This window comes from Saimiri boliviensis, chromosome 12 (assembly GCF_048565385.1).
Source record: "Saimiri boliviensis isolate mSaiBol1 chromosome 12, mSaiBol1.pri, whole genome shotgun sequence".
NCBI classification, from domain to species: domain Eukaryota; kingdom Metazoa; phylum Chordata; class Mammalia; order Primates; family Cebidae; genus Saimiri; species Saimiri boliviensis.
This window is the reverse complement of record NC_133460.1, coordinates 64961248-64977425: the sequence shown is the minus strand read 5'-3', so window position 1 is coordinate 64977425 and position 16178 is coordinate 64961248.

The following is a 16178-nucleotide window of genomic DNA, read 5'->3' as shown; positions in this document are numbered from 1 at the left end:
GAATTCTTTTGCAAAGAAGATTTCTATTCAACTCCATTTGCTTATTCACCTACACATACAAATGGAGACACCTAGATAATTACTTGAAGCTTTAGTTAGTATTAAACACTGCAGCAGTATGTTGAACAGTTCATTCCTGTGTTGGCCAGCAGTAGCTCTTTTTATTGGCTCCAATTTTCCTTTGACATATTTCAATTTTTTTTTTTTTAGTACTTACTTACTTTTTGATACTTCAAGATTATCCTGGCTCATATTTTTACTGTCTCGGTTCTAGTATCAGACATTTCTTAAATGAGCCTGATTCCTTTCAGAATGGTAGGAAAACTTGTATCTGGCTGCTGAGTGAGCACATTGTGTCTTGTCTCTCATTAGCAATGCTAGGAAGTATATGTGTGTATGTCACCTACCTATACACACCTAGTTAGAAAGGTTTTGACTTATGTTTAGTTTAATACAGATACAGTTCCACAAGTTTATGTTGATGTCTTCACCCCTGATCTACTATCACATGAATCTTTCTACCCTTTTCCCCTTGCTAATTTATAACCTCCCACGTCAACAGTGAGGGACCTAGTTTCTACCATCTGCGACTTATATAACTCATTGTTTGATTCCAGATACAGATACTGTGGTTTTACAGTTGTTCACAATGATCCCTGTTGGAAGAAACTTTATAAAATGGAATCCAATGATGAAGTATAGTTTATTTTCCTTCAGCCTACAGATTCTATTCATTGGTAAGGAGACTTAGGTCAGCACCATTTTCCCTACACCTTCAGAGAGTTGTTTCCCACATTTGTGTCTTAGTCCATTTTGTGCTTCTGTAACACAATACCTGAGGCAGGGTAATTTCTTAGTAAAGAAGATTCATTTGGCTCACAATGCTGGTGGCTGGAATGTTCAAGATTGGGCAGCTGCATCTGGTGGGGCCTCAGTCTTTTTTGCCTCATGGTGGAAAGTGGAAGGGGAGCAAGAGGTGCACCAGAGATCACAGCAGGAGTGAAAGCAGGAGGAAAGCCAAGGAAGCAAGACTCTTTGACTATCAACTCTTGCAGGAATTAATCCATTCCTTTGAGAGCAGACAGAACTCACCCCCATGGGAGGGCATTAATCTATTTATGAGGAATCAATCTCCATAATCCAAACACCTTCCACTAGGCCCCACCTCCCCACACTGCCACCTTGGGGGTCAAATTTCAACATGAGTTTTTGCAGAAACAAACCACATCTAAATCATTGTAATTTGTAACATAGTTAAATTATTTTTCACATTATGGATTCTGTGCTGGGATACTCCACATTCTGAATATTATTATTTAACTTGAATAGAGTTTGATTTACCCGTTTAGCTGTATAATTCTGCATTCTTTTACAAATGGTTAGTGGCCGGTATATACTATTAAAAAAACATATGGAACACTTCAAACCCCCACCCCATGCAGCCAATGGCTTTGCATCTGTGTAGTTTCCCTTCTCCAGAATCTCATTAAATAAGGTCACATTGTGAGGATTCTCCTCACACTGTCTTATTCCACTTCGCAATGTGCATGAAAGATCACTCATGTGTTCATGTGAGTTTATAGCTTGTTCCTTTCTATGGTGAATTAGTATTTCATTGCATAAATGTATTACAATTTGGTTATGCATTTTGGGGACCAAACCTTCCTCTTCTTTGGTCCAGGGTTGGAGGCCTTCAAATTATCTGACAATAGATACATTAATAGGGGAGACAATACTTGGCTGCTTGTTCCACATGTATCATCATGTGACAAAATTCATCAGATGGCAGGATCCAGTTTACAAAGAGGTAAAAATAGCCCAAAGAAAAGAAACAAGACTAGAATCTGATAACCCACAAGGGCTATAGTTTTCCTATTTAAAAAAAATTTTTTTGGAAACAGGGTCTGGCTCTATGTCTGAGGCTGGAGTGTTCAGCTTACTTCACCCTCTATCTCCTGGGTACAAGAAAGCCTCCCTCCGCAGCCTCCTGATTAGCTGGGACCACAGGCACATGCCATCATGCCCAGCTAATTTTTGGATTTTTAGTAGAGGCAGGGTTTTGCCATGTTGCCCAGGCTGGTCTTGAACTCTTGGCGTCCCAAAGTGCTGGAATTATAGGCATGTGCCACCATGCCTGGCTGAGTTTTTCATTGAAACATAAAATTTCTCTCTGTAGTAACCATCATTTTTGATCATAGATAATCAAAGATTATTCTTGTTTTAAAAATAAGTTCTAGTTTTGTTAGATTTTGCCTGACTATTTACGTAAGTGCAGCAAGAACAGGAGCCGACCACATAGGTGCTTTCAAGCTTTTTTGCTGCAAGTTTTCCTACAGAATCTCAGATTGGAGTTTTAAAGGCCTTATTGAGGCTAAAAGCCAAGCCCAGAACATACTATCAAATTTCAGCTGCAGTCCTAAAAACTTTGAGTGAATTCCTCTCTTCTTGAGGCCCTCAAACTATCCCCAAATTCTTGGGCCTGCAAGGAAAGGACCTTTCTTACTAATCTGTATGGATGTGACTCTTGTAATCTAGGTATCAGGCTAGCTTTTCTCAGACTGCTTTGTAAGGATTGGGTCCATAAAAATCAACCTTAGTTCCTTAAAATTGCTGGTCCTAACTGATCTTAGGTACACTATTGCTAAATATAGTATTCCAGTAAAAGCCTTGATAATATAAACAAACTTTCCAATTATGTCCTTTTCTAAGGTGAACAGATTCTTTTTGGACTTCTGCTAACAACTATATTGTCATGAAAATAAGAGTGTTCAGTAAGAATTTCAAAATTCTGGAGAAATCAGTTGAGGAAAAAGATAAATGCTTCATTTTTATTTAATTAAATGTAATCTTAATTGTTGTGAGTTATTGTTAGCTTAAGGGAAAGAGATTTCTTAAATAGAGAAACTATAACATTAAAGAACCAGCAATGCTCAAAAGAAGCTATAAAATTATAATCCATTTTCATCAGTTTATTCAGTGCCATGTACTCAATTCCAGTCTTGCTGAATCTTGGGTTAGCCGTGTCATGAACCCATCTGTTTCTCAACTAGACTTCCCGGACAGCTTCACTGAGTCAAGTGTATGGTCCAAGTGTATGATCTTAAAATTATTTGAGCAATATCATCAGGAGCCTGTAACCAGAGTACCTGTCATAGTCTTTTCTGTGAGTCTCAGAGGGAGTCCTGTGTTGGAGATGAACATTCTGATCCATAGCTGATTGCAGGAGCTTGTAGGAAAGCATCAGGCCTAAATAATAACTCAATGACAAAGAGCATGAAATGACTATGACAAAAGATCTGATGAGAGATCAGGAATGATTTTGTTTTCTACATTTTGATTTATTTTTATTTGAGAAGATGTTTCACTCTCGTTGCCCAGGCTTGAGTACAATGGTGGGATCTTGGCTCACTGCAACCTCCACCTCCCGGGTTCAAACAGTTCTCCTTCCACAGCCTCTCAATTAGTTGGGATTGCAGATGTCTGTCACCAAGCCTGGCTAATTTTTTGTATTTTTAGTAGAGGCAAGGTTTCACCATGTTGGCCAGGCTGGTGTTAAACTCCTGAACTCAGGTGATCCACCCACTTTGGCTTTCCAAAATGCTGCGATTACAGGCATGAGTGCCTGCACCCAGTGACAGATTTACTTCCTGTAAAGGTTGCAGCCTGCATGGAAATCCTTTTAATAGGCTGGGAAGCATAGACTCCAGCCAGAAGCCAGAAGCAGACACTTTAAGGGAGAGATAAAGAAAACAGAAATTTATGCTGAGTGGCATGGCCAAATACAAATACTGAGTAAGCTCTAGGAGGAGTCATGATTCTTTATGAAAGGAGAAATGAGTGCAATCGCAGTTGAGTTTCTTACTTCCTCGTGGGTCCCATGTACAAAAAATGGCAGTGTTACCATGATGACAGGGCAAAGGGTGAAGTTTTCAGCCTTCTGACATCAAAAGGTGAAGCAAAGGATGTGAAAACTTGCTCTGTGCATCCACTGTATACTGTCCAGACCCTCTCTGTCATGGGTGGTCTCTTATCAGGCAAGAAAGGAAAGGCAGCTTCAGGCAAATGGTTGATATCAGTGGTGGAGTCTTTTGAAGGGGCTGGTTTCTCTTAAATCCTTTGGTTAGGTGTCTGTTCTGACTTGTGTGCATCTTTAATTGGGCTGCTTTACTTGTTTTTGTTTTGTTTTGTTTTGTTTTGAGATGGAGTTTCACTCTTGTTACCCAGGCTGGAGTGCACTGGCACGATCTCGGCTCACCGCAACCTCTGCCTCCTGGATTCAGGCAATTCTCCTGCCTCAGCCTTCTGAGTAGCTGGGATTACAGGCACGTGCCACCATGCCCAGCTAATTTTTTGTATTTTTAGTAGAGACGGGGTTCCACCATGTTGACCAGGATGATCTCGATCTCTTGACCTCGTGATCCACCCGCCTCAGCCTCCCAAAGTGCTGGGATTACAGGCTTGAGCCACCGCACCCAGCCTGCTTTACTTGGTTTTAAGATATTTTTGTATATTGAATACAAATTCTTTCTCAGATCTGTATTTTGCAAATAGTTTCTTTCAATATGTGGTTTGTGTTTTTATTCCCTTAACAAGATATTTTCCAAAGTATACACTTTTAATATTAAAAAAAATTCACCCAATCGTTCCTTTGATGTGTATTGACAGTTTGTGTTGTTTGTTAAAATTCATTACTGAACCCAAGAACAGATAGCTTTTATTCTATGTTTTCCTCTCGAAATTGTATAGTTTTGCATTTTTAGTGTAAGGATGATTTTGATTGATTATTTGAATAAGCTGCAAAGTTTTCATCTACACTTATTTTATTTCCTATGGTTTCCAATGAATTGTTCCTTCGCTTATTTTGGGAAAGAGACAGGATAGTGGGCTTTGTTAGAGTTGGTAGATAGCTAGACATGAACATGATGGGAAGGCTCACCTGGAGGGACCATCAAAAATTTATATATTAGTAGCATATCTAATGCTGGAGTGGATGGGCACTTGTCAGTTGTGGGTTAGAGGAAAAAGAGTTACCTATGCAGAAAGAAACACCCTAGAACTCCTCTTAGGATGCCCTGATCATCATTCAGTCTGCGGTTAAAATGTCAGAAAATTGCTAGCTACATGCTGATAAGAAGGACAAAGGGGACATTTTTAAGAGAAACGTGGGGAAGAATTGTCTTCTCAGATTAGGGCAGGGAAGGGCATCCGAAAGAGATAGGGAGGCACAGGAGGTACAGATGTGACTGCTGCAGGGCCTTGCTGGGAGGCAGGAAGGAGCCAGCCACAACAGTGGATTTGGATTGATCACCACACATGTGCCTTAACCAACAGTGAGGAGGCTCCAGAAACCAAAGAGAGGCAGGTCGGGGACCTAAGGTAGGAGCAGAAAAACCAGACAGAACAGGTGGAGAGTTGAGACAGAGGCAGGAATGTGAAGAAGTACGTAATAAAATTCCCTACACAGCACTCTTGGGTTGTTTTCCAGCACAGTCAGCACGTTCCTTCCTCCCTTGGGGTCTACTTATATTTTCTATAAGACGCTCTTTACATTGTATTTCTTTCCTTTTCTTTTTTCTGGGGGGGACGGAGTTTCACTGTTGCTACCCAGACTGAAGTGCACTGGAACGATCTCTGCTCACTGCAACCTCTGCCTCCTGGGTTCAAGCAATTCTCCTGCCTCAGCCTCCCGAGTAGCTGAAACTACAGGTGCACACCACCATGACCAGCTACTTTCTGTATTTTTAGTAGAGACAGGGTTTCACCATGTTGACCAGGATGGTCTTGATCTCTTGACCTTGTGATCCACCCGTCTCGGCCCCCAAAGTGCTGGGATTATAGGTGTGAGCCACTGCGCCTGGCCTGTATTTATTTTCAATAAAGTTATCTGCCATCTTTGTTCTGCCTCTTGTTTAAAATCTTTCTTCCAAGTTAGACAAGAACTGGGACATCAGCTCTTTCCAGTAATAGCTCCGTTTCAGTTTGAATTTCCAGAACTGTGGATGTTGAATAAACTGGCTTTCTGACTTTAAGTGCTGCAGAAGGAGGCCTGTAGGGGGCTCCAGCCATCACACAGGGAGCAAGAGGGCCCTGCGGTGTCTCAGCTGCCTGCAGGGAACGTGCTGCCACAACACTGAGCAAGAGGGTCTTGCAGTGTCCCCTGCTGGCAGCAGTGTAGCTGGTAGGCATGCCACCACTACACTGTGTGCAAGAGGGCCCTACAGTGTCCCAAGCAGCCAGCAGGGGGCTTGCCGCTAGTACACTATGAGCAAGATGACCCTGCAGTGTCCCAGCTGCCAGCAGGGCCACTACACTGTGAGCCAGAGGGCCCTACAGTGCACCAAGCAGCCAACAGGTGGCACACAAATACAACACCATGAGCAAGAGGACCCTGCAGTGCTCTAGTTCCCATCACGAAGTGCTGCCAGGACACGATCGGAAAGAGGGTCTTGCAGTGCCCCCAGGGCCCAGCAGGGTGCATGCACCCACTACGTCACGAGTAAGAGTGCCCAGCAGCACAGGAACCACACCGTGAGCAAGAGGATGTAGCACTGCCCTGGTTGCCAGCAGCGGGCATATTGCCACTACACTGTGAGCAAGAGGGCCCTACAGTGCTCCAGCTGCCAGCAGGTGATGCCGGTCACCACACTCTAAGAGGGCCCTGCAGCAGCCCTAGCCGCCAGAAGGGGGTGCGGGCACAGCATCATGATCAAGAGGGCCCTGCACTGCCTGCCACCAGCAAGGGGTGCCCACGCCCACCTTTCAGAATCCTGAGGCTCCACCACAGGTGTGCATCATGTCACACCACCGTGGTGCATTCCATCACAGCAGTCTGAGGAGTTGTGCTCTCCTCTGTATAGAACTGGGGGGCATTGTGAGGGTGGAGCTCCGTTCTCCTCAGCACAGGTCCTGGGGTGGGACTCTTACTGCAAGAGGGCCTTGCAGTGGCTCTAGCTGCTACCAGGGGGTGTGGGCACAGGACCGTGAGCAAGAGGGCCCCGCACTGCCTGGCCACCAGCAGGGGGCTTCCGAGCCTGCCTTTTCAGTTGGTGTCACGGCACCTGCGCAGTGATCTGTGGAGTTGCATTCTCAGTACAGACCTGTGGGGCACCGTGAGAGTGGAGCTGCATTCTCCACGGAACAGACGTAGCGGGCACAGCCTCGGTTTGGGACAACTCTGGATCATGTCCACGGTGAATAAAATCCTTCCTGTTTGCATTCCTGACTGCTTAGGGTCAGAGACTAGTACGAAGAGCTCTGTGTGGGAAACCGGACACGAAAAGCCCCTCTGAACCCTGCGCACCTGGGTTCTCCCGCCCAAGGCCAGGCGGCTGCGGTGTGAGGTGCACCCAGCAGCCTCAGAAGACAAATGGAGCGTTCCTAAGGCAGACATGACCTCTGGATACGAAGACAATGACCCCAGTGTTCAGGTAGAAAACACCTGATGCTAATGCAAGGCCTCAGTCCAAAAATGTTGCTATAAAATCCGCACTACTCATGCGGCCTTGCCAGTACAGCAGTTTTAATACTCAACACTGACATATCAGTGCAAACGTAGAAACTAACGTATGGCTAGGGTTTAGGGAGAGGATTAGGGCTAGTGGATAGGGTTAGAGTTAGGGGTTACCAGTTAGGGGTTAGGTTATAGGGGTTAGAAAAATTTTAAGCCAAATAAATTTAAACTGTTTGAGCAAATGAATGATTCATGAATCGTGTCTGAAGCACAAGAACGAAAAACAGAGCTTGGGGCTTCGAGCTCTTAGCGGTGGCAGCTGAGTGAGTTTTCTCACTGGCTCCACCTGGGCAACCATTGGTTGTGGGGATGGTTCCCTCAGCGTCAATAGTCATACAGCCAACTGGCAGCTGGGCTTTTTGTCATTGGTTGTTTTGTTAATGTTTTTAAGTCAGTTTACATGCCTCGAAGTTCGGTTTCCGTTTGCTTAGGCAAGATCTCAGGCTAATGGCTTCCTCCTTTTTTGCTTTAACATGTCAAAACCATAATTCATTTTCATTTTACTTTCCTGTAATTAATAGAAGTAAGTTTACATTTTTGTTGTCATTCAGAAAGTCGGTTTAATTGGCAACCTATTTGTGATGTTGCATAAAATAATGTTTGTTAATTATTAGCATCTTAGAATAGATGAAATATGTTAACTCTATTAAGCTTTGTTATTAAACCATAACAGGAGTTCAGTTGCTTTTTTTTTTCCTCCTAGGCTTTAACCATTTAAAAGACAGTGATGCATCTCCTAACAATGTGGATACTTTCTGAGAAATATGTCCTTACTGATTTCATCTTTGTGCAAACACCATCGAGTGTCCTTATAAAACCTGGATGGTGGCTGTGTGTGGTGGCTCACGCCTGTAATCCCAGCACTTTGGGAGGCCAAGGTGGCTGGATCACGAGGTCAAGAGATTGAGACCATCTTGGTCAACATGGTGAAATGCCGTCTCTACTAAAAATAAAAAAAATTAGCTGGGTATGGTGGCGCGTGCCTGTAATCCCAGCTACTCAGGAGGCTGAGGCAGGAGAATTGCCTGAACTCGGGAGACGGAGTTTGCAGTGAGCCAAGATCACGCCATTGCACTCCAGCCTGGGTAACAAGAGTGAAACTCTGTCTCAAAAAAAAAAAAAAAACCTGGATGGTGTAGCCCACTTCACACATAAGTGATAGAGTATAACTTCTTGCTTTCAGGCTACATACCTGTATAGCTCATCTCTGTACTGAATGCTGTAGTCAAATGTCACACCATAGGGATTGTGGATTGTGATCACAAAATATCTGAGTCAGGTCTCAGTCAAGTAGAAAGCTTATTTCGCCAAGGTTAAGGACTTGCCCATGACACAGCCTCAGAAGTCATGACACCATGGTCCCAAGGTGGTCAGTGTGGAGCTTGCTTTTATATATTTTAGAGAGACATGTGACACCAATCAATATGTTTAAGATGTAAAGTCATTTGTTTCAGTGAGGTGGACAACTAGAAGTAGGAAGGCAGGGTGGGAGGTGGTTCTAGGTCAGAAGTAGATAAAACAAAAGTTGCATTCTTTTGAATTTTTTTTTTCTTGAGACGAAGTTTCACTCTTGTTACCCAGGCTGGAGTGCAATGGCGCGATCTTGGCTCACCGCAACCTCCGCCTCCTGGGCTCAGGCAATTCTCCCGCCTCAGCCTCCTGAGTAGCTGGGATTATAGGCACATGCCACCATGGCCGGCTATTTTTTTTGTATTTTTAGTAGAGACGGGGTTTCACCATGTTGACCAGGATGGTCTTGATCTCTCGATCTCGTGATCCACCCGCGTTGGCCTCCCAAAGTGCTGGGATTACAGGCTTGAGCCACCGCAACCTGCCTCTTTTGAATTTTTTGATCAGCCTTCCACTGAATACTATTTAGTCTGATTCAGTGAATTTGCATTTTTACATATACAGTAGGGCAGTGGAATGATGTGATCTTGGCCCACCACACCGACCTCCTCCCTGGTTTAAGCGATTGTCTTGCCACATCCTCCCCAGTAGCTGGGATTACAGGCATGCACCACCAAGCCTGGGTAATTTTTGTATTTTTAGTAGAGATGGAGTTTCTCCGTGTTTGTCAGGCAATCTCGAGCCCCCGACCTCAGGTTATCCGCCTGCTTTGGCCTCTCAAAGTGTTGGGATTACAGGCGTGAGCCACCATGCCTGGTCAGGAGGCTTATTTTGGTTCTGATATTGTCAACTGTATTTCAGGTATAACTTGTTTTCCTTTGAGCGTTAAATACTGCATTGGTATTGTATTACACAAATAAAACAGAGATCCCTTTTTATCACATTCACTGCTAGTGTTATTGACAACTAAATTTAGATACATTCCAGAGTTTGGGCTTCCAGTAATTCTTAGTGATCCTCTAAAGGTAAATTTCTTTTTCTCACAAGACACAGTGACATCTAAAGTCAGATTGATTGTCCTGCCAGTTTTGATTCTCTAGTTTCATCAATTTCTTCAAAGCATCTTTGGGGGAATAACTTTGACTATCCCTTTAAACTTTTCAGTATTAGAAAGCATCGTCATGAAACATTGAATAATTGTGGTCACAAATTCCCTTTACAGTCTTCCTTTGAATATTTTTTCCTATGGCAAATATTTGCTTTTGTTGTATTGTAGCTAAAAGAAATGCTAGGAAACAAAACAAAGACAAGCATTCATTATAATAAGTGATTCAGTCACAATCAATTTTTATTTTATCTTTTTTAAAAAAGTTATAATTTTATCCAGGCACGGTGGCTCAAGCTTGTAATCCCAGCACTTTGGGAGGTTGAGGCGGGTGGATCATGAGGTCAAGAGATCGCGACCATCCTGGTCAACATGGTGAAACCCCATCTCTACTAAAAATACAAAAAATTAGCTGGGCATAGTGGCGCATGCCTGTAGTCCCAGCTACTCAGGAGGCTGAGGCAGGAGAATTGCCTGAACCCAGGAGGCGGAGGTTGTGGTGAGCCGAGATCGCGCCATTGCACTCCAGCCTGGGTAACAAGAGCGAAACTCCGTCTCACACACACACACACACAAAACTTATACTTTTGAAATCACCCCGCTGTAAATGGAAATAGTCTCCAAAATCTGAATTATTTCCTAGAGAGTGAACCACACCAGAAGGAAAAAGGTATGATAAATATGTTTACATGGATGTGTTATTTTAACATAAATCTTGTAAAATAGGCATTTCTTTGAAATTATGTATGTTTGCATCAATTACTTCGTAGCAGGCGCCCACTAGCACGCTTGGCTAATTTTTTGTAATTTTTAGTAGAGATGGGGTTTTGCCATGTTGGCCAGGCTGGTCTGGAAGTCCTGACCGCAGAATATTTACCTGTCTAAGCCTTCGAAAGTTCTGAGATGACAGGCATGAGCCGTCATTCCCAGCCATTCCCAATCAGTATATTTGCTTTGGTTAGGTATCTGTTCAGATATTTACCCAGTTTTAAAGTCATGTATTTTGTAAATATCTTCTCACATCTCTGTTGTCTTTTTGTTCTCTGAATACGGTTTTGCACAGTAGAATACTTAGTTTTATAAAGTCTGTGTTATCAGTATTTTCATGAATTGGCATTTGATGTTTTGTGTTACAACTCAACACCAAACTCAACGTCATATAGACTTTCTTTTAGATTTTTTGTAGTTTTGCATTTAAAATTACAATCTCTGGACTATTTTGAGTAGGGTTTTTTTTCTTAATTTGTGTATATATTCATTTTATTCTGCATGGCTTCCAAAGTCTGCCATCACTGTCTTTGGTAAGGAATGGCTACAGTGGGCTTCATTTTGGTTTGAATTTCTAAAACTATTACATTGAGTAAACTCAATATTGAATTTTATAGGTATTTTAGGACAGCCAGGCGGGGTTACACGTTCACCTAGAAACTGAGCAAGAGTGTCTGTGCTGAGCTCTGGCATCACTAGAGGGTGCACAAACTCACCCCTGACCAAGTTCCCTCTGAGGTGCCAGAAGCAGCAAGGAGACTCTGATCTTGTCAGTGTCCAAGACACAGTGGCTGCTAATAAGTATTCTCACAGTGGTCTCTAATATAGTAATCACACCGTGCCCTAACACCAATATAATATTCACATCATGCCCTAACACTGATATCCACATCATGCCATAACACTAATATAGCCACACAATAGCTTTTAATACTAGTAAATACAATAATGTCTACTAAGTGGACTCTGTTGACATTGAGACTTTTCTAAGGATTTCGCAGCTTTGGTTGAACTATAGCATCTATAATGAATTTTGATGAGGTCTTTGCTTTCCTGGAATAATATTGATATGGTTGTTTTAAAAAGTAGTTTACTTTCCAATAATGTCATACTTCTAGGAATCTTCCAATAGCAGTACAAAGTATAACCTGTTTCTTCTCTTAGATTTTGCAGCAGTTGTTGCTGTACCAGATTTACAATGTTCCAGAAAATACTTCAGTGTATTTTACCCAAAGTACATTCTCCCAGGTAACCACCACATAACCCCTAGATCAGGAAATCAGCATGGTTCCTACATGATAATACAGTCTACAAACTCATTTCAGTTTTACCTTCCGCACCACTGGGAGTATGACGTGTTTTTTCATTGTTCTGATCCAGTTTTATTTTCCTGGCCCTGTTCCCCAGACTTTCCTGCATATTTGTCACCTTGACACACTTAAAGAGCATACAAGCATTTGTTTGAACACCTGTCTTCAGTTCTTTGGGGTATATGCCGAGGAATGGAATCACTGAGTTATGTGGCAAATCTATTTGTAACTGTCTGAAGAAACACCAAATGATTTTACACATAGGCTGGACCGTTTAATACAGTCAGAAGTGGTGTTTAAGGGTTCAAGTTACTGCACATCTTTGTCAACCCATTTTTTATGTTTTTTAGTATAACTATTCTAGTGTGAAATTATTTGAATTTTTTTTTGAGATGGAGTCTTTCTCTGTCACCCAGGCTGGAGTGCAGTAGTACCATCTCGGCTCACTGTAAACTTCACCTCCCGGATTGAAGTGATCTTCTACCTCAGCCAGCTGAGGAGCTGAATTTACAGGCACATGCCACTCTGACTGGCCAATGTTTGTATTTTCAGTAGAGACACGTGTTCTTCATGTTGGTCAGGCTGGTCTCGAACTGCTAACGTCAGACGCTCTGCTCGCCTCAGCCTCCCAAATTGCTGGGATTACAGGTGTGAGCCACGGCACCCTGCCACTCCCAGGCATTTTGGTTTTCTTTCTTGTTTTCTTTTTCAGATGTGATCTTGATGTGTCAGCCAGGCTGGAGTGCAGTGGCTCGATATCGGCTTACTGCAGCCTCCACCTCCTGGGTATAAGCAGTTCTCCTGCCTCAGCCTCCCACGTAGCTGGGATTCCAAGGGTATGCTAGCAAGCCCTGCTAATCTTCATATTTTTAGTAGAGACGGGGTTCTGCCATATTGGCGAAGCTGGTCTTGAACTCCTAACATTAAATGATTTGTCCGTCTCAGCCTTTCAAAGTGCTGGGATTACAGGTGTGAACCACCATGTCCACCCTTTCCTTTTTCGAGACAGGGTCCTGTGCTGGCACCCAAGTTGGAGTGCAGGGTTGTGTTCTTGGCTTACTGTGACCTCCACATTGTGGGCTCAAGCAGTCCTCCCATTTCGGCCTTCCAAGTAGCTGGGACTACAGGTGTGTGCTACCATGAACTGGCTAATTTTTGTATTTCTAATGGAGAGGGGTTTTTGCCATGTAGTCCTTGCTGGTCTTGAACTCCTGGAGTCACATGATGCATCTGCCTTGGCTTCCCCATGTCCTGGAATTACAGGCATCAAGTGACATGCCCAGGCAGTTTTTAACTTTTTGAGGAATTAACAAACTATGTTAAAAACAGGCTGCACCATTTCCGTTCCCCGTACAGTATTTAAGGGTTGTGATTTCTCCCTGACCTTGCCAACACTTGTTAACTTACATTTCTTGGATTATAGCCTTTCTAGTGTGTGTGAGGGAGTATGTTGTGGTTTCAGTTTAGATGGCCATAATGATAATCGTACTGATCATGTTTTTATGTTCTTGTTTTCCATTTGCATGTATTATTGGCAAAGTGTGTGTCATTGTGTATGACATTGAGTATGTCATTCAGTTTAGATGGCCATAATGATAAGGATAGTATTCATGTTTTATGTGCCTGTTTTTCACTTGAATGCCTTATTGGCAGAGTGTATGTTCAGCTGTGTCTCCATTTTGTAATTTTTGTTGTTGAGTTATACAAATTATATTATACATTTTGGTTAACACACTGTTAGATATGTAATGCACAAATATTTTCTTCCTTTCTGTGGGTTGTGTTTTCACTTTTTTTTTTTTTTTTTTTTTTTTTTTTTTTTTTTTTGAGATGGAAGGACTCTTGTGCTGTTTCCCAGGCTGTGGTGCAGTGGTGTGATCTCAGCTCACGGCAACCTCTACCTCCTGGTTTCAAATGATTCTCCTGCCTCAGTCTCCCAAGTAGCTGAGATTACAGTCTTCCACTACCATGCCCAGCTTATTTTCTGTATTTGTTTATTTATTTTTGAGACTTTGTGTTGCTCTGTCACCCAGGTGTGAGTGCAGTAGTGCAATATCGGCTCACTGCAACTTCCACCTCCCAGGTTCAAGCGATTCTTCTCCCTGAGCCTCCTGACTAGCTGGAATTACAAGCCTGTGCCACCACGCCCAGCAAATTTTTGCATTTTTCTTAGAGATGGTGTTTCTCCACAATGGTCAGCCTGGTCTCAAACTCTCAACCTCAGTTGATCTGCTTGCCTCAACTTCCCATAGTGCTGGGATTACAGGCATGAGCCACTGCACCTGCCACTCCTAAGTATTTTGGTTCTCTTTCTTTTTTATTTTGAGATGGGTCTTGCTCTGTCAGCCAGGCTGGAGTGCAGTGGCCTGACGACTGCTCACTGGAATCTCTGCATCCTGGGTTCAAGCAATTCTCCAGCCTCAGCCTCCCAAGTAGCTGGATTACAGGTTCCTGTTGCCATACCTGACTAATTTTCATGTTTTTAGTAGAAATGGGGTTTCACCATGTTGGGCAAGCTGGTCTCGAACTCCTGACCTTAAGAGATCTGTCTGCTTCAGCCTCCCAAAATGCTGGGATTACAGGCATGAGCTACCATGTTTGGCCTTTCTTTTTTGAGACAGGGTCTTGTGCCGTCTCCCAGGCTGGAGGGCAGGGGTGTGATCTTGGCTTACTGCAACCTCCACATTCTGGGATCAAGCAATCCTTCTGTCTCAGCCTCCCAAATAGCTGTGACTACAGGTGTGTGCCACCATGCCTGGCTAATTTTTGTATTTTTAGTTGAGATGGGGTTTTGCTATGTTGTCCTGGCTGGTCTTGAACTCCTGGACTCACGTGATACACCTGTCTCAGCCTCCCAATGTGCTGTGATTGCAGGCATTAGCTACTGTGCCCAAACTATTTTTCACTTGTGAGTAAATAGGAAACTATGTTAAAAATAGGCTGCACCATTACATATGGTATTTAAAGATGGTGATTTCTCTCTGATTTTGCTAACACTTGTTATTTTATATTTCTTTGGATTATAGCCTTTTGAGTGTGTGTTAAAGTAGTTTATCATTGTGGTTTCCATGTAGATTGCCATAATGAGAATTACATTGATCATCCTGTTATGTGCTTGTTTCCCATTTGCATGTCATATTGTCGAAATGTGTGTTCAACTGTTTTTAGATTTTGTAATTAGGTTGTTTTTATTGTTGAGTCAGACAAATTGTACACTGTAGTTAACAGACTGTTGTTAGATATATAATGCACTGTGTTGTCTTTTCACTTTCTTTTTATTTGATATGGATTCTTGCTCTTTTGCTCAGGCTAGAGTGCAGTGGTGCAATCTCGGCTGATTGCAACCTCCCACTCTTGGATTCAAATGACTCTTCTGTCTCACCTTTCGAGTATCTGAGATTACAGGTTACTGTTAACATGCCCAGCTAAGTTTTGCATTTTTTTTTCTTTTGGAGACAGAGTCTCACTCTGACACACAGGCCTGGAGTGTAGTAGCGCAATCTTGGCTTGCTCTAACTTCCACTTCTCGAGTTCAAAGGATTCCTGTGCCTCAGGTGGGCGCTTCCACGCCCAGCTAATTTTTGTATTTTCAGTAGAGACGAGGTTTCTCCATGTTGGTAAGGCTGGTCTCAAACACCCAACCTGAGGTACGTGCTCGTCTCAGTCTCCGAAAGTGCCAGATTATAGGTGTGAGCCACTACACTCCTTCAGTCCCAGGCCTGCCTTCCTTCCCTTCTTTCCCTTCCTTCCCTTCCTTCCTTCCTTTCTTTCTTTCTTTCTTTCTTTCTTTCTTTCTTTCTTTCTTCTTTGAGGTGGGACCTTGCCTCTGTTGGCCAGGCTGGAGTGCAGTGGCCTGATATCAGCTCACTGAAACCTCAGTCTCTTGGGTTCAAGCAATCCTCCCCTCAGCCTTCCAAGTAGCTGGGATTACAGGTACATGCCACCTCACCCGGTTAATTTTCATATTTTTAGTAGAGACCGTGTTTTGCCACATTGGCCAAGGTGGTCTTTAACTGCTGACCTCAAGCAATCCTTCCACCTCCACTTCTCAAAGTGGTGGTGTGAGTCACCATGTCTGGCTTTTCCTTTTTGAGATGAGGTCTTGTGCTGTCTCCTAGGTTGAAGTGCACTGGTG